At 42.9% G+C, this 21,524-nt stretch overlaps 1 long non-coding RNA gene across 1 annotated transcript in view; it reads left to right on the top strand.

Annotated features, from left to right (window-relative positions):
• The first annotated feature begins 8 nt into the window (after nt 1-8).
• LOC126384211 (uncharacterized) overlaps nt 9-21,524 on the top strand; it is a 56,366-nt gene continuing 34,850 nt past the window's right edge. The window contains exon 1 of the long non-coding RNA XR_007569248.1: nt 9-169. This is a non-coding gene — a long non-coding RNA (uncharacterized LOC126384211). The remainder of the gene's footprint in view (nt 170-21,524) is intronic.

Below are 21,524 nucleotides of genomic sequence, written 5' to 3'. Positions count from 1 at the left end.
GTGTACGTCTGCTCACACGCAGCAGATGTAGACTTGAGTTTGCAAAAATGATTACCTGACAAATGTGGCAGATGTTGCAGCTGGAGAGCTTTGACATTGCAGTTTGGGCAGTCTCCACTGGGCCTCTGGATCCTGCAGGAGACACCGTAAGCCACCACTGGAAATGACTGTGAGTATGCACAGTGAACACAGTCATTTACAAAGCTGAAATGCTGCTGTTCATTTTCCATTTTCTCAGTGACAGTAGCTGAAGCAGCTAATTTTGCACACTCATGTCAATAACAATGTCTAGTACCCTGGCTACAGACAATACTTGTCCCTGATTGGCTGTTGATTGTGTGTTACCTCAGCCTTGTTCTTCATTTTTGCACCAGATCAGGATGTTTACAGCCCATTAAATGGCCATTTTTTGGTGTTTGTAAGCCTCATAGATTTGGGTCTGAAGGGGCTTGCTTCACCCAACGATAGTTACAGAAGGCCGTGATCAGCCCATGCAATGACCACTAACAGTTTATTAGGTTTCACTTTCCTTTAGTTTCGGTGCCAAAAAGATGTGGTTAGGTTTAGAAAAAGATCATGGTTGAGTGTAAATATTGCTTTTACGTGGGAATCAAATCTGCTCTTCTGGGTGAAAGTCCTGCGTTTGTCCACCACCCCTCCCAGCCACCCTAAAAGCAGACCTTCTCGCACATGGGAGATAGTCCCATGAACACTCTTTCTGGCAGAAAGTTTGATTTCATGGCCTTCTCAACCTAATAGTAGTGGCAGGCCCCTACTAACCCATATCTAGGAGACTTATCACCACTGATATCGACCATCTAATTGCCTGATAACAGCCCAATCAGCTGATGTTTGTGTATTAGGATTTTATGTGCTTATGTTCTTGATCATGTCTTCGGTTTTAATGGCTGCTGCGAGGCAAATGTACCTTTCAGCTAAGTTAAAATTTTGCGAAAGGAATGAAAAAATTCCACCTTTACTTGACAGAGGAAAGTGTAGAAATAGGGAGAGATAGAGAGGGGTTTGCTATGACATGCAACAAAGGTCCCAAAGCCAGATTTGAATTCAGGATATTGTGCGTACATGGTGTGTGCTGTAACCACTCAACTATCAAGGTGCTCCGTGAGGAAATACTCCTCTTGGCTTTCTTACCAAGAGCTAAATAAAGAAATGGATAGCCATTTCAATATAACCAGAGCAAGAAGATGGTTATCTTAGCTTAGCTTAGCTTAGCTTAGCGCAAGGACTACAAATGAGGAAAACGGCTAGCCTGGCAAAAATTGAAGGAAAAAAGCGTATTAACTGGGGGGTTACATGCAGGACTTTTTTTTTCAGCAATGACATTGAGGTTTTTGTAGGGATTGACTAAACAAAATGTCAAATGTTAATTACTCCAGCTTTAGAGGTGCTAGCAGGCACGGACTGAGCGAGGCCAGCTATTTCCCCTGTACCTAGTTGTGTCCCGTGTGAAACCAAAAGGCAATGTTATTTAAACATAACGTTACACAATTCATGTAGGGTCCTTGTGCACTGATGTCACTTAAATTATGTATTTAAGTCACATTATGTTACCTTACCTTGCCTTACCCAACCATACATACGTATTTTAACTCAAAACATGATCTTTTTCTAATCTATGTGTTTGCCTAAACATATCTGCAACCATTTCACAACATTAACCACATGTTCCAAAGTGTTTCAGCTGCGTGTCACATAGATACGCTAGAGACTGCCCTGTGCTTTGCTAAGAGATGCCAAGGGGCGTGCTAAAGCATCAGTATTTGACACCCTAGGAATGAGCGGTCCAGTGGCCAGAAGAAAATGTTAGCATTATACATTTCTGCAAACCATGAGTACATTATATTTGTTTGTTTCCTAAGTATCATCTCAACATTTCTGAAGTGATGTAATGAGCTGACTTTTGTCATCAGGAGGTGAAGGGGATGGTGGATGGTGTGTCATATGGGCAAAACACCTGCCAAGCCTTCAGACTACTGTGCTTCAAACGTGCAATGGTTGTTTGCCATCAAATGTGGGTGTTTTTAGGTGACTGGAACACAGGAAAAACAGGAAACAGCTGATAGCAGGAATTAGCGAGCAGCTAGTAGCAAGAGGGAAACGCAAACCTGAAAGACACTGTAAAGATGAGCAACTGGGGAGACAAGGAATTGCACGCCCTCCTTGCCCTCGCAAATGTAGAGGCCATTAACCGTCAGATGACGGGGATGATGAAGAACGGGCCGACTTACGAGAGAATCGCCGAAGGACTGACCAGCCGCGGCTTCCCTCCTACGTCACTGTTTACATCACACGCTGAGCAACACGTTTTGTTACTTGCGCACACCCCACAATTGCCCCGAAAATAACACATTCTGTATAAACAAAATTAGGTAGGCGGCATTTTGCCACACTCCCCGATTTTGTTTTTATACTGCCGATGCTGAAAAAAGACTGATTGGGCTTTCCTGCAAATTTGCACAATTCCTATCTAAAAAGGGCTAATGTTGGGCCATTGGTGAGCATCTGTCCTCCAAGTTGGTGGGGTGTGTCCTGCCCCGTTGCTCCTCATCTGCCCCCATCGGCCCCCATCCGCGTATTGTTTTTTGCCAATTCAGCATGTTGAATTGGTGATGGCAGAGCCTGTCAGCAAATAAAATCACTCTGATTGGCAGTTCTGATTGGCAGAGAAACGGAAGTGAGGAAAGTAAACAAAAAGTTAAAGTCTGGAGGGCATGAGATCAAAACAAAATTGTTACATAAGGTAAGTTTGTTTGTTTTTTAGCCATTGAGCTTTTTAGCAGAAACATTTCATGTTATTGTTCACTGGCACATCTTGAATATGCTCCGTTTTTTCAATATGGGATAGTATTGTTTATTTGCTAACTGGCTAATTAGCACCAAGATGGTCCTCCCGTTTCCCTTTTTTGAATGACGATTACAGACCGTCGCTGTCTGCTGGTATGGAGAGTTATTTCCTCTCACACAGGCACAGAACACACATGCTGGTTGGCTGTCGGCTGTAGTCTTAGCGATGTGTTCATGTGCAATTTTTTGGCCGAGAAACGGAGACATTAGGCGATGCAGCAGGGGGCTTTTGTTGCCACTAGTTCTCTGAAGTCAGTTTGGTGTGTCTGGGTCTAACCCTAACCAAGACTTTTTTTGTGCCTAAACCTAACCATACCTTCACCACACTGTAAATTACATTAAGTTTTAACGTATCTGCTATAAAATAATGTGCAAATGTGACGTATCCATAGTTTCCAAAAGTGTACAATGCAGTTTTTTTTCTGACGACTGGGTTGGAACAAGAACGGGTTAAAAAGAAAATCAGTTTGCTGAGGAGACAGCCTTCAGTGTCTTTTTTTATGACAGGAAAAAATAGGTTGCCTGAGAAACATGGTCTTAATTTTGGGAAACTAATTATACCAAGGTATCCTGATTAATCCCACAATGAAACTGATGTGCCTACAAATGCTAAACACACGCTGTAGTACTTTTGCTACACGTGCTGCAGGGTGGGGTGAGGGAGGAGGAGGAGGTGGAGGTGGATAACAGGCGTGAGGGATGAAAAGAAAGAGAGATATGACAGAAAATCGCTAGCACTCAGTCCCCTGCCTGCCTCTCCTGAGACCTGCAACACACACCCTCAGCACTCTGGGCTCTTACCGCCTGCCTGCATGAGATCTCCACAGGTTTTTTTGGTCTTTTTTTTTTGTGTGTGTGTGTCTGCGAAATTTCTCTCAACTGTTTTCTCACTTTTCCCTGTCATTCTTTTCTCTCTTTCGCTTTTGCTGCTCTACTTTTATCCATCACATATTCTGTGTGAGCCAGCATCCCAAACATGTACACCCTCACCTAATCATTTCTCTCGCTCTCTCTGGTATTATTTTATTGCTTCACAGTTTTCAGCTATGCCTATTTCTGTAACTTTGTTTTCTTTGTCGCTGTGGATACTCCTACATCACTTTCTTCTTCTTCATTCATTGGCATCATCTCTCTTCTTCTTCTCTATTTATGTAGCCTCCCTCTCTTGTGTCTCTGCATCATCCTCAGCCTGGCTGTTAAGCGTAACGCTCTGCATTCCCATCCTCCTTCTTCACACGTTCATGTTGAGCACAAGCAAGCAGGCGACTGTATGAATTAAACATCTTAGACTGTGCACACGCTGAGCCCCTTTGGAGTGTCAGGATGAGCACTGGTACTCAGATAGGGGGCTCTGGCCACACACCGTGACTGTTTGTCAGTGTGTGTGTCTGTGTGGTACTTGACACTTTATCACAATGAGTGGTGAGGGTTATCACATCTGTTTCCCTTCATGTTTCATTGTCGGAGGGGAGAAGGAACAAGAAGCCGTGTTTAGTGCTAAAGCTTTGCCACTTTGACAAAGAAAAGTTTCTCTTTTCTCACACTCTTTCTTATGCTCTCCTTGTCTCTCCCCGTGTCTTATCTCTCCCCATCTCTTATCTTGTTTGATTTCTCAGTGCGTGTTGTTTTCAACTAGTGGTTTGTGTCAAAATTGTTTTTTTTGCTTTACCCTTCTCCCTTATTCCCCCTGTTTTATTCTCCTGCTTTCTTTTTTTTTATTACTTTTATTCAACTTTTTCTTTTGGTTTTGATCTCTTTGTTTTTCGTCCTTCTGTTGTCTTTCATCTATATCCCACCCACTCCTCCCCCTACATCTCCTCTCTCTCTCTCTCTCTCTCTCTCTCCCTGTCTCCCTCTTCATCCTCCTCTCACTGATCCTGTCAATATGAGTGATATAAAAACCTTTCAAAGCAGTTGATGTTGCTTATTTTGGCGAGGATCGTCCCCGATCTCAGCAATGCTGCCTTTGTGTGTATCATTATCTCTCAGTGTGTCAGTATCTGCAAGTGGAAGCATCACCGTGCCTGTTATGTATCTACCGTATCTTTTCAAAACTGTGCACACATGTAAGTGGGCATCAGGAGAGAGTCTCTTCACCAGCTGCCGAGGTTAAGCCCTCTTATCAACCTTCGCTGTGTGTTGATTCAGTATAGATCAAGCTGACATCCATCCGGTTGTGAACTCCCGGTCCCCGCTCTGTGCCGCCTGGCTATGCTCTCATCTCAAACAGACACTTTTTTTATGGGGTTTTATCTTGCCAGCTTTGCCACGACCAGTGTCAGCACTGCAGAGGATAATACGCATTTCCGTTACACTGATTTACTGTGGCAACCTCTCAAAGTTTAAGGGGTCTTTTTCAGGTCACACAAGAAGGCTGAAAAATCTATTGGACAACCACATTGTACAGAGGGAAATAATGGATCAGAACATTGGAAAGGTTCCATTTAAAAACCTTTAACTTCACTTCAGCTTTGTCCTAAAGTGGCCTAGTGTTCATACCTTAAAGCTGCATAAATCAATATTTTAATGTCCACATGTGATGTGAAAGTATTATCTTATAGAGACCAGACTACTTAAAATGAACACCCAAGTCAGCAGTGTTCCTCAGCTCCACAGAGTGTGTCATCATCTTTATTGTTTTGGTTTAATGGCACACAGCTTTAATGTTTTGGTTCCAGCCAGAGCCACAAAATCTGTTCTGATTAATCTATTTTTCTAGCTGCCCACTGCCAAATAGCACACACAGGTAGTAACTAGCCAGAGAACATTAAGCAGCCAAAGAGCCACATCAGTTGGTGGAGACCAAAACAAAACTAAAAGTACAGTGAATAATATTTTCCCCAGGTGGCCAGGGGTCCGTTTCACAAAGCAGGTTTAGTGAAAACTCTGAGTATGTTAACCCTGAAATGAGGGAAACTCTGGGTTTTCCGTTTCAGAAAGGGAGGTAACTGAAGCTCAGTGTCAGTTACTATGGCAACTGACTCTGTGAACCTAACCTGGTCGGGAGCAGGTTTTCTTCAATGAACCTCGAGTTTCTAGCTGTTTCCTCCCTCTTATGCCACACACGCAGTGTGATTCATTCATTCATTCGTTCAGTGTCGCACAGGTTTCAGTGAGTTTGATCATCTGTCCTCAAGGTAAAGTCGGATCCTAAAGTGTGTTCTAGTTCTAAATCTACTTTTTTCGACCATGGCATGTCCGTTCTTGGAGGACCCTGTGGACGAAGAGGCAGTGTTACTTAGGAGGGAGTTACGCATTTGTCGGGAGATTATTCACAGGCCCAGAATTGATGTATTATCATTTCCAGAACATTTTCTTTTTGAACGGTACCGTTTCACATCACAGTCCATCATTTATATCCATAACCTCATCCGACATGACATAACCAGCGTCACCAACCGTGGACGTGCACTTTCATCTACTCAGATTCTTTGTGTTGCTCTTCGTTTTTTTTGCAAACGGGAGTTTTCTGTATAATATCGGAGATGCAGAAAATATCAGTAAGGCCACTGTCTGCAGAGCCGTGAGAAAAGTGTACCTAGCTCTGAAACGTCTTTTAAACTCTTTTGTTGTGTTCCCTGGACATAAACCTGTGAGGGTCATCAAGGAGGAGTTCCACAGGATTGCAGGTGAATGATGTAGAAATCAGTTAAAATTTATGATTATAAATCATATTCAGTTAATGACATGGTGCTGCAACCTCAGACTGGGATTAGTCATTTTAATTCCTTTTAGGATTTCCCGGTGTATTGATGGAACCCACATTCCCATCATTGCTCCTTCACAAAATGAAGGAGACTATGTGAATAGGTAGTCCATTCACAGCATTAATGTGCAGGTAGATTGACTGTCTCAAAATGTCAGACTGCATCACACTGCAAAAACTCAAAATCATACCAAGAATATTTGTCTTATTTCTAGTCAAATGTCTCATTTCTAGTCAAAACTAATCATACCTAAAAGTAACTTGTTTTTAGACCATTTTCACTTGAAAAATAATGAGGTGGGATTGCATCTAAGTGAACTAAATTTTAGCTTTAACACCATTCCACCTGTTTGCATCTATAGCCTAAAAGTATTGTGATTGCATAAATGTATAAAGTAAATTTAAATTTTCACATTTACTCAAGCAGTAATTTTCTCCCACGCCGACTCCTGTTCCTTTGCTGCTGCAGCCGTGTTACTCTTCTTCCTGAAAACAGCTTCAAATTCGCTGTATGAGCACATTAAAATATCCAACTCCAGCGGAGTAAAAAAATGCAGACCTTTTCTTGTAGCTTGTTGCCATGGTGAATTGTGGTATCGGGGCTCCATTGATGACGGCTTTTTAAAGTTGTGGTGCACGCGCTTAACTCAGAGTGAACAAACTCTGTATTGATTGAACCGATTGAAATCACCTGTTCTGAAACCCGTAACCCAGAGTTTCCCATCTCAGAGTTACTCAACTCAGAGTTCAGGGTGAGGCTAAGAGTTTGTTGAACCTCCTTTCTGAAACGGACCCCAGAAGAACTACTAATTAATGATAATGTTGCTCTGTGTCAGCTGGATTGTAAATAGGCAACTGCTTGCCATACCAACTTAGCTAGGTGCAAAATTAATGTTGTGATTACAGCTTGTTGTAGCCATATGGCCAAAAAACTAATTAATGCAGGTTTAAGTTTAAAGCCATAAGATCTTTTAAATTAAATCCTGTTTTTGTTACTATTTGTGGATGACATTCTGTAATTGCCTCCTTCAGTAACTATGTCTTTAAGCGCAAAAAATTCAGGTTTTTGTCCTTATTTCATAAAAGACAGTATACTAAGCTGTTTACAGGATATTCCCACAGCCTCTGATTACTGTGCCCTAACATGTCGTTCATCACATCAAAACTGAGCATAGCGTTAGTTCAGGCAGGACACGATGTCAAGCTCAGCTCACATCCCAGCTACATCAGCTGATCTCAAACAGCCCAGTCAACTGATGGAGCAGCTGACTGATGAAAGGGAGTCAGCTGATAGATCACATGATTCCTTTCTATGCAACCAATTGGCACTCATTTATAGCACCCTATTTAAACTGCTCTGGCCTGCCTACTGTTGCTGCTTCCTCTGCAAGCTGCTTAGCAACCCGCCTCCACCCCAGCTCCTCCTGCTTTTCATGTTGTCGGACTTATCAGTGTCATCTCTATTTGTCATTGATGCTGCTCTGTTCCGTTAGCGGGGGGGTCTTTGCTGCTGCTCTCCGTGCCGTAGACTTTCCTGGTTTGCACATGGAAGGGCAGAGAGGTGTGCTCTCTCTGTCTAAAGGCTCTCCACGTAGATGCATGGAAGAGGCTTTCTGCGTAGGCCTGAGGAAAGGCAGAGGCCCCAGAACAGAGCCATACCGCCAAATATACTGCAAATTGAAAATAAAGTTTTCTTTGACTAAAGTGTTCCTGACTAAAATATTGAAAAGTGGAATAGCTTGACCATTTCGCATTTTTGTATCAAAATAGGACTTTTTTTCCCGAAGTTTTCCATCAGTGATAACCATGCAAACAGGGCCTCCCTCTTTCAATCCTTCAATCACCTTCTTGAAAAGGTCAGCATTATAATATTTGCACACATCCCAAAAAACCTGTTGATATCCACGTCTTTCATAACATTTAAAAGTAGGTGTTTCTCCTTTTGACCGGAAATGTGGACTTTTTTTTTTTTTTTTGGCATGTATCTTTACTCCACAGCCAGGCAAACTGTTGGTTTGTGTCCAAAGCATCCATGCAACACACAGAGCTGACCTGAACAGGAAAGAGGCAGTGTGTCGCAAACTGTGGTAAAAACCCCTAATTGAGACGTATATTCTGAATGCGCTGTATAAATGTCCAAAGAAATCCGGAATCTGGACATATTCTTAATAATAGTACAGTATCAGTGTGCATGTCAGTGTAGTCAGTGGTGGAGTCCTCCTTTTCTTGGCGGGATTTAAATTGTGTAGGTAGCACATGAGCATCATTTCCTGTGAATCCCTTCTATGATTTTACACAATTTGAATCTCATCTGGGAAGGGAGGACTCCATACAGAATACTAAAGCTGGTGAGTGCATGCATTTCATGTAATGTGGAGGATAACATCCAGCCTGTTAAAAACTTTAGGAATTTAATTATTCCACATTTTGTCCATGTGCGCTGTCAGCAGATCAGGAAAGTATTACATATGAGAAAAGACACACGAGTTGCTCCTCTATTGTTGCATTTTTGACTGAGTAGCCTCCCTACTATTACCATTAAAAGATCAAATCCAATGATTTGTAAGACCGTCTCAATGCTTTACAACTTCCCTATCCTGTTTTTGGGATTCAGCCCCATGTCCATTGGCTCTCAGTAAAGGTCTAAGTCTGGGAAAATTACTCACAAATATATGCTTTCTTAAAAAAATAAATAAGTAAAGGTTTACTCATAACAGCTGGGCACTGTAATTTGTAGCAAATGTTACTCAAATTCAGCTGTAAATTATATGCCTGAGTGACTATTCAGAATAAATCATAATAAACTATAGTGCCAAGGAACTGGAAAGCGTAAATTATTAATGAGTTTTTTATGATTTTTAGTGAAGGGCACAGAGGAATAAGATATATTAGTAGGATCACTTCATTGGTGGCTTTGGTCTTTTCATGGGATTTGTTGGTAACTACAAAAATCTAGACAATCACAAACCCTATCCTCTAAATCATCTTTTATAATAGCACAGAGTAGTAGGATTTCATTGCAATGGCAGGTAGGAAACATCTTAGCAGAGAGATAATATGAAGTGTTATTTTCATCAGAGCAACTGATTAAAGTAGGTGTCACATTGTTAAAGCTTGACATCTATTTATGTCTTTCCTGTGGTGCATAGACAAGAGATGTGCTAACATGGCTTTTTATTCATCTCAACAGACATTATTCCTTCTTTTATTCCCTGCTCTTTCTTTTTGCCCGTGTCACTGGTGAAACTCTCGCATAACCTTTTAGCCTTGTGATTGTAATCTTTAATTGATGTGTTCAAATAACAAATGGCTCTTCTTAGAATTCTGCAGAGAAATGTGACTATCAGCTTCAGCCACACTGACCTTGAAACACATTTTGAGTTTTATACACTGTTGAGAAGAGGAGATTCTAAGATTTCTAATGATACCAGTATTAGTATAGTGTTTGTACTCCAAATAATAAGCAAAATACACCATATAACATAATAACTGTCACTGAGCCGTGATTTGGAGAAAAAGGCCTCCATGTACTCCTGGGAGGGAGACACTTATATATTGTAGCCAGCACGATAACGAAAACAAGCATACCCAACCATATCTTGGATTAATTTTTAAAAAAAACTTTTGATTCTTTTGAGCAGTGAACCCTTGCAAACTAAAGGAATATAAATAATAGAGAAAGGGGCACATATTCAGACGTAATGACAGTTCCGTCTCTCTTGTTTACCACACTGGTCCCTTAAGTTATGACATTTATTTGAAATCAGACAAAATCACACTGTCCTGGATCCTGCCTTGTTGGGAACTGCCCATTGGTTCGACAGCCCATTGTTCCGACCATATTAAACTCATTGTTCTGAAGTCCGTTCCGAAATCATCATGATGCCCTGTGGTTAAGGTCTGGTTAGGTTTAGGCACAAAAACCACTTGGTTAGGGTCAGGAAAAGATCATGGTGTGGGTTAAAATGAAAAAGAAAGTGACAAACACATAAGCCGTGAGCCTGCTCCGCCTCAAGCCGGTTGTGGCGCACCATACGCCCGCCGCGAGCCGTTCAGCACCGCGGACAGTCGGACTAATGGGATGTGGAACCAATGGGCTATCGAACCAATGACATGGACCCGCCTTGTTACTATAACATTGAGCCTTTATTTCATAATTTCATGGAAACATGGGCTGTTTACTCATGTGAACTCCAGGCAATGTCCAAAGAATAAAGTTGGACATTATCCAGAGTTTCCCTTCCACACACGGAGCACACAACAGGAGATCGTCCATGACGGCATTCTTACCTTATGGAAATTCTCTGTTTGGTTCAGGTGAGAGGCAGGACATGATGCGGATTACACCATGGTCCCATAGCCAGTTCATAATTGGTCAAAAACAACAGTCTCTTGCTATTCCTTGAATTTATATGACAATTTTGACTTCAGCCGTTACTGACGGAAGTTCCTGAATCTTGTAATCTCTTAGTCAGGCATTTACGTGGCTGTCTACAAGTAAATCAACCCTCTTATTTGTCCTCGGATGCTTGTTTCCTTACGGTTTCGCACAAGTGTCATGGTAGAAACATGACAGGATCTACTGATTCAGACATTTGCGTTCTCACATCCAGCTCCTCAGGGAAATGTCTAAATGTAGTAATGTTGCAGTGCTTGTGTGAAAGGGGCTAGAAAAGGAGGGAGAGTGGCGCTGAGTAGGACCAGAGTGCAGCTAACAAGTGTTCGGGCTAGCAGGGCCTTTAGAATTTTATTTATCGTCTGAATTTGGCAAAAAACAAAGTTTCATATGAGCCAAGACAAGAGAAATGCGCCATTGCACCATCTGACTGATTTTGATAAAGGACGCCATAAACGTTTCTGCTCAGCCTCACATTCCAGCAGCGCAGTCACACAGCTGAACTAAGCAACAGCAGGGATGCTACAAGCTAGCATACGCCCGCTGCCTGGTGACTTTTCCCAGCACCTCGTACAGCTGTGTGCTCCACCCGTTCAACATCAAGGGGAAGCCAGGGTTATTACCGCTATGTTTATGTGTCAGGCAAAGTCAATTAAACCTCTGACTGGAGATAGAAAAAAAAAAGCGAGAGGGAAAAAAGTGTGCATGCAGTAACCCTTTCTTCCCTGAGGCTACGTGAACGCATGTGAGTGAGATCCTGAGTGAATGTGTCTCGGTTGATTTTTTTTAAGCCTGTTCATGCGTCTGTGCTGGTAGCTCCACAGGTAGCGAGAGAAAATAAATCTCAACCCTCAGTTCCCCCCTGCATTCAGCGGCGATGGAACAGGCTGCAGCCCCAACTGGGGAGCCAGAACCTGGGGGCCTCCAGCCAGCAGGCGCCACTGAGGATGAAGGGGTGCTGTGAGCTCGCTCGTTAAACAGCCCTGCGCCCGACCTTAATGATATCCACCGGCACGTTTCCTCTCTCCAGCCCTTGCTCCCACTGTATCTCTCCCTCGCCTCCATCTCTCCTCTCTCTACACTTTCACTCTCCCTCCAGCCTTCCTGCTTTCTCTCCTCTTTCCTTCATCGTCGCCATCTGCCTCTCTCCTCTCCCCTCTGCTTTCCCTCCCCTTACTCTGTTTGGGTGAGGAAGTCGAACCCGTCTGGTGAAGGGGGAGAGAGGCTCTGTCACACTTGCCTTCTAATGAGCAGTTGCTCTGCGTGCCACCAGCTCCGACGGAGCCAAAATGGCCGACACATTTCACAGTGCTGGGCCTTGATCTGTCTGGCTTGTGAGTGGCTGGCTTGATGGCTTCAGCGTGGAATGATATATAGGGGGGAAAAAACAAAGAAAAGAACAAAAACACAGAACAGAAGAAATGATGTAACATGCTGCCTTTGGTGAGAAATAGTCTATTCTTGTTTTTCACTGTTGCACAGAACTGGGGCAGTAAAACGTGTGGTGGTGCTGGTATCCTAAGGGTTTTAAAGTACAGGCCTGTTAGATGTCCTCCTCACTTTCATCCACTGTGTGTATGAGTCAATATTCATTTAGAGGCTTTTCATTCTCCATTTTCCCCACCTGGACAGGAGATATTTGATGTCAGGGTATTTCCACTGCCCCGGTGAATGATTAACATCGGTGTCCTAAATCGCTCCCTTACCGGAATTGTTATTGAGACAGAAGCAGTTTGTTTGTCACAGGTCATATTTGTCTTACAGGTGGATGATCGATAGAAAGGGGCCATTTATGGTCAGCAACCTCAACCCAAACAAACCAGTACGTGAGGGAAATGTGTAATCCGGTGTCTCGGACATTCACCGTGCCCTCCATTCTCTGCCGTACAATTGCATTCTATTCTCAGAGAAAATTGGAGCCTTTCACAACATTTTAATGCCAAATTCATGACAGCTGCAGGTAATAGATGGGTGGCTGGAACAAAACAGAAACACTCCTCCTACCTTGTTGTGCAACCTTGTATGTGGGTTTTGGTTAACCATAGATCTTCTGATAAAAATCTCAGAGTTCTCAGGCGATGTTTTCCAAACAGTTTTATGCAAATCTGATAACCCATCAGGCATTTGTGTCATTTTTGATTTGTGTTCACCCGTCACAGAGCTCTGATGTCGGGATCAGACTACACAACATTTATGTCTACAAAGTGAGGTGGTCAGTGTGTCAAGTTAGAAGATTGTGTTGCCTTGAAATCCTGCTGTGACTTTGTCATCAAACAGAGATTTCATGTTGAACCCCAATCGATTGTAGCATGGCCTCTTTCTCTTTGACGTATTCACTCAAGAGTTCAAATGTTCAGCTGCTTAAAACCACCTGTGTACATTTTCCTGATGTGACAACACTTGTTCTCTCTCAGAAGTGACTCGTGCAATACCCTTAACCAGTGGTGCAGTGGCAGTTGATGAGGTGGGTGCACTACTTAGTAGATGGATAGGTTACAGAGGAAGTGAGTAAATTCTTCTATTTATTCCAAAGGCTTTTTGGTTGATGGGTGGGTATATTGGAGATGGACAGAAAAAGAGGTTGTTATATCCCACATGTGTATACCCCACTACACCACTGTCCTTAACCCAGTTTTGGTGGCTTAAAATTAACCATGCAGGGCTCTCGGGATTTCAATGTCAGTCTGACGGTTGGTTGGTCTGACAGCTGGTCCACAACTTTGGTCCAGGACTGGAATATCTTAACTATTGGATGGATTGCCATGAAATGTGGTACAGACATTCATGACCCCCACAGTTGTAACAATTGTAATAACTTAAGTGATTCCTTAATTCTTCCTACAGCGCCGTCATTTAGTTCATTACAAAAATACCTGAAAAACTATCTAACGCAATACAGTGACCTGTGATTCAAAGCGAAAGTTGGCCAGGAACTTAAAGTGGGGAGGTAATGGCCCCTTCCCTTCTTCCTGCACCCTTGCTCATACCACACCCATCTTTGAACTCAGCCTTTATTTTGACCTTCGCATCTGTAAATCTTGCAGTTGCGAGGTCATTTTGACAAAATCTGTCCACTGACAGACAGACAGACATGTAAACGCCTGGCAAAATACTCAGAACACTTTCTGTGGTAGTTCCCACTACAACAGGTGTCACCAGTACCACATCATGCCATGATAACACAGACACATACACACAGACTCACGAGGTGAAAACAAAACCAGCCATTGCGACTAAAGCCCTTTTTAAACATTAGTTGTTCAAATTTGCAGGAAAGCCCAATCAGTCTTTTTTCAGCACTGGCAGTATAAAAACAAAATCGGGGAGTGCAGCAAAATGCCGCCTACCTACTTTTGTTTATACAGAATGCGCCTTTTTCGAGGCAATGGGGGCGTGAGCAAGTAACAAAACGTGTAGCTTAGCGTGTGATGTAAACAGTGGCGTGGGAGGGAAGCCGCGGCTGGTCAGTCCTTCGGGAGCTCCTTCACGGGCTCTGTGCTTTCTGTCATAAGTCGGCCCGTTCTTCACCGTCCCCGTCATCTGACGGTTAATAACCTCTTCATTTGCGAGGACAAGGAGGGCGCACAATTCCTTGTCTCCCCAGTTGCTCATCTTTACAGTGTCTGTCAGTTTTGCGTTTCCCTCTTGCTACTAGCTGCTCACTAATTCCTGCTATCAACTGTTTCCTGTTTATCCACCGCCAATGGCTCGCACATGCGGCGTCATCAACAGCTCCACCCACAAGTTTATCCACCGCCAATGGCTCGCACATGCGGCGTCATCAACAGCTCCACCCACAAGTCATCAATAGCCCCTCCCACTGCGGAAAGCCGCCTCAGTCTGTTTAAACTAAAAGGGTTCCGCCAATATGACTACCCTAAGAGGCGGAAAATTGGGCACCTCGGATCAACTCACCAATCGGGCTTTAGACTCTTATGGGCCAAATCATGAAAGTATTGTGGCCACTAAACCTGCACAAATAAGACAAAAAGAAACCTTGTAATTCTCAAAGCACCCTCAAAGAGTGAAATGCACCCAGGGATGTAGGGGATGGGGGGGGGGGGGGCTAACTATAGCTCTTATGTGAGGAGGGCCCACAAAGATACTAAAATGAATAGCTGTCAATACAGGGGGCAAAAAAATGCAAAAACTGTTCAATTCAGTTCACACAGATCTCCACTAACAGCCATACACAGTTACAGTGAAATCATTAGTGTCTTCAGAGACTTAGTGGTAACTGAAGTGTATTTATAAGGGGTGCCACACCAAGACTTTCCAGGGATCATGGCAGCGAAGGCATTGACATGCCAGGTGTGCCTCTGCACCTCGATCAGGACCTGCAGCTCGTGATCTTAAAATTTCAGATTTCTTTGTCTCTCTGCCACTGTCCTGCCCACTGTATTTTCGGTGCAAAGGCAACATTTTTATTTGCCACATGGATAAGTTGCAAAAGAAATGACAAGTTTCACTCAGTTGCAGAAGTTTATGGGTATGTTTGCACTGTGACATCACTAGCGCATATCTTTTGTGAATCGGACCTCGAGACAGGGCAGATAGTGGGTACAAGTGATGCACAATTCATGGTGCTATCAGCAGCCACAATCCATTTTTTGTTAATTCGCCTGTCAGCTTTCTTGTATCCTAATTTGCACTGACAAATGATCATCACACAAACTGTCATACAAATGATTCAGTGATTATTGCCACAGACAAGGAAGTCATTTTATCTGTGTCCTGACAGATGTGTATTGTGCAATGCTGCAATTTAAACTCATATCTATGTATATGTTTATATTTTTGCTTCGTTATGTTAAATATAGATCCTGGCATGATGGTTCCAACGTGATCTGATGTTGCACTCAGGATGTGAGTCACTTTTGAGCTCAACTGGAGCAGAGCTGCAGGGACTAACTAGGTGTGTTTGCTAACACTGTGTGTATGTGTGTTGTCCCTGCGTTTGTTTGTGTGTGTGTCTTTTACGCAAATGTGTGGGTGAGGTAGGAATATGTGTCTGTCCGTGCATACTTGAGTTTGTGTGTGTGAACAGGTAGGTATGAGATGTGCATGACTGTGTGGCCACTTCCAGTCATACGCCGGCACAAACTGCAACGGTTCTTCACAGTGACAGCAACAAAGGAGATGACATCCTGTCCACACCTCTGAGGACGAACTCACACCACACAAACACAGCCAGACACATCGAGTTTTTCTCAGTACCATCCAGCACAATAACCCATGATGACAAGTATTCTTCTGTTTCTAAGAACCAGCGCTGTGGAGCATTTGCAGCTGATTGGCTTGGATGAGATTTGCATAATGAGTGGGCCGAAATAACGCTGAACAATAACCGTTTCAATATGAATGGGCAGTTTAAGATCTATGGCAACAAAACAGTGAATAAACAACAATTCGAGGAACAAAAGTCACTCTCAGCTCTTATCCCTCAGCCACAGCTAAATGTCTTGATTGTCTCATTGGCCTACATTCTCTCTCCAACATTACTCTCTCATATTTATCTCTAAATCGGCCTCTTAATCTCTGCTATTATGATCTTGCATTACCATAATAAATAGTCCACCAAAATTAAGGATGACATCACTTTCTGTCCCAGCGGCAATTACTTGAACGCTCCACGCCTCCTGCCTCTTTTTCCTTAAGACGTGTTGAGCGAAGGGACTGATTTATTGATTGAGGCTGTGTATCTGCGGCGGCGTGCTCAGGGGGATGAGGAGGATTATGTACCAGCAGTGTGATGTTGTTGACACTCCTGTCGCCTTTACAGCTCCGACATGCCAAGACTTGGGCGTGTGCCCAACCCGAGTGTGTATAAATGTGTGTATTGAGGAGGGGGAACCAGGCGAGTTTGAGAGGTCAGTGGAAGAGTTTTTGGGTGTGAGATAGAAGGGGGATTGTGCGTGTGTGTGTGTGTGTCATCAAGGGAGGGGTGGGGGGAGAGTGTGGTGGGCCAGCTGGCAGCCTCTGGCTCCACTGTGCCCCGTGGGCTTCCGGCTTGGCGCAAATTCGCTCGACTGCGACAGCTGGGACCTGGGTGCCAACCAAGACAGTGCTCACAAACACACAGCGATTCACGCACACACAAACACATGCGCACAGCAGGAGGACACACACACGACTGGATGGGAGGCAAAAGATTTTTCAGAAAGTCCGTCACAGGGTGGAAGCTGACTATAGTTTTACATTAGTCTGGAACTGCACTTCAACTCTACCGTACAACTCTCATACAGCACTTGGGCCATGAGACTTCACTGGCACTGCTTAAAGGGATACCTCACCCACAAAATGGCAATTTGTATATCAGTTAGGTATGCCGTGTTACTTTGAATTCAAGAAGAAAAATTAGTTTTTCTTGCATGCCTCCATGGAAAACAAAGAACGTGTATGTTATTTATAGACTGACCTTACTATTTAAATTGAACTGAAAGCAAAACTTACCTATACTGTCTTCAAAGTCAGGCTCCAGTACTTAAGTTTTTCAGCTAAAATGCATGTGTTTACGAAGTGCTGAGCATATGACTGGATAAATGAGACTTGGACTATACTGCACGAGTTGTGTGAGAGTTTGTAAAGAGATGTTTTGAAATTGTTTTGCTGTTGTTAAACATGGGCCCTAATCAATCAACAAATCAATATGTTTTCCTCACAAATTCAAGATAACATGGCATGACTAATTGATTTACAAATGGTCATTTTGTGGGTGGAAGTATGCCTCTAACCACACCTTAGGCCCCTGACACACCAAGTCGATGGTTGGCTGTTGGTCGATGTTGGGCTGTTGGTTGCCCTAGTTTTTGTGTCCCGCACCATTGGCAGTAGTCATCCCTTGTCAGCCCTTGTCCGTTTTTTTTGTCCAGCTGATTCAGCATGTTGAATTCTCTGATTGGCAGTTCAGCTCAGTGCACAAGAAGAGAAACAGAACTGATGAATGCAAAGAAACAGCTAAAGACAAGGAGGTATGAGATCGAAACAAACTTGTTGCCTTTCAGCTCTTGAGCAGAAACGGTTCGTAATTGTTTGTTATTGCTCACTAGTGCATGGTAAATATTATTTGTTCTTTTAACATCTAGTTGTGTTGTTAATGTGCTGGCTAACTGGCTAACTAGCATCTTAATCTGTCCTGTCAGTGTTCCAGTTTCCCGTTTTGAATGACGAATACAGACAACTGCTGCCTGCTGCTATTAAGAGTTATTTCCTCTCATGCAGGTGCAAAATGTACATGCTAGTTGGCTGTCGGATCTGGTCTTTGTGGTGTGTTCATGTGCAATTTTTCTGACCGGGACACAAGCAACGTGAGGAGATGCAACAGTTGGCTTCGCAGCTACTTGGTCTTCGATGTTGGTTTTGTGTGTGTGGGCCCTTAAACCTTAACCTAACCTTAGAGAACGCACTCTTAGCCAAAACATGTGGCAATATTAAGTCACAATGTAGTGCTGTCCTAGTCTTTACCTTTTTAATAATAGCTTAACCATAATGACAATCTTTCCCTAACCTATACCATACCATAATTGCCATGAGCAGATATAGTAAAACGCTGACACAAGTATAAAAATGTGTTTTGCACAATCGTCCATTATCGACATTCTTTTCTGGCAATAGGGTCAGAGGTTTTAGGAACAGGTTTCTCGAAACCCAGATAAATTAAACCTAATTCATAATTCATAATTAAAATTTAGCTCCCCTTTTAAGTTCAACTTGCCTGGGATCAGTTAGAGCTCCTCGTTTTGACAGTTGAACACATTTCATTTTCATAATTATCACACACTTATGTCCATTAAAAATTTTAATCGGCAAGTGCTAATTTTTCATCCCAGAGTTTTGACCAGCTTTTGAACTGCTTTGCTATTTCCATGTCAGTGGGTGGTGAATAAGTACACAGATAAGAGAGGAAATTAACTGCGCAATTCGCTTTGGTAAAAGGACATTTTTCCTATTATCTGGGTAGAGGAAGTATTTAGTGTTAAATATGGTTAAATAGGAATGGCACAGATGAATGTTTAATATTCTTGCATTTCATTGCAACAAGGCTCTGTATTTTCAGTTCATTAACTACTACAGATGAAGATATATTTCAGCTTATTTCTTCCCGTTAAATTGCTTTCTCAAAATCAAAAATTCATGACAACTCAAATTATTCTCTTAATGTAAAAGTTGTGGTCATTAAACTAGTATAAGTCAGAAACTCACAAAGGAAACATAAGGCCTTGTAGGTGCCAGTTTCACAGGTTGTGGTTCCAGGCATCAGGGAGCCGAAAATGAGGACATGGTTTTTGGAAAGCAGGAGGCTGAAGTCATGGAGGTCGAAGACTGCCGCGAGCCGCCAAGGGAGGGAGGGAGGTTAATGGGAGTAAATCAGGGAACTGCGGAGGTGAAGTGGAACCTCTGAGTTTTTTTATGCTGACTGTCCGACCCGCCTCATTTGTCAGTGTACTCTGTAACGGCTGGCTACCGAGCAACGGTTCAAAATAGAAAGAACTGAGTCAGGATCTGATATAGTTTTCCACTCTACTACTCAGTTGTTATTTTAACACTTTTCATTAGTCATACAATGTTGACTCTAGTGCTGAAACCATTTTTGCTGAATTAGAGTTTATTGTCTTAATATTTCTTAATTTAAAGTGCAACTTTACTGCTGCAGGTCTATTGCATTTGTGAAAAGTTGTATAAAGTTTGAAAATGAAAATAAACCTGTAGGTATGGAGTTATAAAGAAGGCAACTGCTTGAGGCTAGCACCTCAAGGCTATATTAGCTGCTAACAGCAGATTTCCAGGAACACCTGTTGGCCTTGCTTCCAATTTTTCCCAGTGGCCACTTGCGGTATTGTAAAAAAAAAAAATAACTCCCTTGCGACTCAAAAACCATTTTCCCCAATAGACCACCACAGGGAGCCATGTTCACCAGAGTTTTTTCCTGAGGCCAGCATATTTAGTTTAGTTTATTTACTTTATTAATCCCCCTGAGGGGAAGTTCAATGTTTTCACTCTTGCTTTCACTCTTTTGTGAATTCTTTGCAATAAGAGCGCCACTTATGTATGCTACGCTACGGACACCAGCACCCTGATGAGGCATTGTGCTTACTTCTGCACTGAGCACTGCAGGTTTGATGTTTTTTTGTTAGCGCTCTTTCCTCTCATGAACTCCCACAGACCGGTGGTTCTGTCATATTTTCCTAAATGCGTCACAAGCCCGGTCTCACTACGAAGTCATCAAAGTCCAGTGCTTGGGCAGTGACTTGCAGCATCAGAAACCAATTTAAATTGGCATCCTTTAACATCCACATGATACACGACTGGTAGCCATTATAGTTTAACAGCGCCCATTGGCATCAGAGGGAAACACTGCAGGACAAGGTCGAAAGTTAAGGCGGTGAAAGTCCGAGAGGGGCCTGTGGGAGGGGTGGTGGATGGGTCCAACAAACACAGACCTTCACCCGAGAGATCAGTGTTCCTGTCCCGTAAGATTCTAAAGCCAAACCCTTTTCTTTTTTCATAAACCTAACCATGTGTGTTTGTTGTTGGAAAAAAATGTCATTTCACAGTGTTGTACTGACATAGTGCGTATTTTGAAAGCGACTGTATGTAAACATTAAATTTCCTGTGAAAACGGAAGTGTATCTTGAAAGAAGACAATGCATGTAACAGGCAGAACTTGACATAGTGTCCCAGAACGTCAACAACCAATGCATCCAGGGTCCCTTGCACGTTGTATGTGGGCATGGAAAGTCCATGACCAAGCACGTCAATATGTGATAAGGTCGGAGTGAGAATCTGTTGGCTTCAGCCTTGCCCTCATGCAGAGCAAGTACTGCACCTTGTGTGAAATTTTTACTGCTGCAGATATTCCATATTATAGCAACTAGACACAACCAAAACTGAAAAAAACGCTGTGACCTCAAAGCGTTCTGAAGTGCTCCCAGTTGGCCGTTTTCTGAGGAGCGCTGAGAATACGCTTTGGTGGACACGACACCTTATCAAGGGAATGTTTGTAAAACTGTTGACAGGACACCTCGAACTGCAAAAATGGTCAATCATGTCTCTTTCAATTACGCATTTTGGTCCATGGAGGTTTAATATTTGTAAAACTTTCGTCAAGACTAGAAAAGTGATTTAAAAATCCACAACATTATCATCATGTAACGTCAATGGTCTGAGTGGGAGCTTGAAGGTGGGCCAAAAAGCAGAAAAGGACTCGCACACGGAAAACAAAAGTAGACTGAGAGTCTTAATGAAAGATCATTTTACTGGGGATCTTCACAGACAAACAAGCAGCAAACGTTTCAGTCCTCAAGGGACTATCGTCAGTGCATATAATGACAGGTCCTAGTGGCATGGTTCTTATAGTGTAGTCTTCTCAATCAAACTTGATGGGTGGGCACACCTGGAGCCTCTCACAGAGGGCAGGTAATCAGTTAGAGGTACCAGCACTGTGTCACACATCACACCATTACAATATACATATATACAAACAGCCTTGGACAAGGAGCTCAAAGGTGAGTAAGTACATCAACAGATATACATCTATACTCTAGCTTGGGGACTATT

This window comes from Epinephelus moara, chromosome 22 (genome assembly GCF_006386435.1).
Source record: "Epinephelus moara isolate mb chromosome 22, YSFRI_EMoa_1.0, whole genome shotgun sequence".
NCBI lineage: Eukaryota > Metazoa > Chordata > Actinopteri > Perciformes > Serranidae > Epinephelus > Epinephelus moara.
This window is presented reverse-complemented; position numbering and strand designations above follow the sequence as displayed.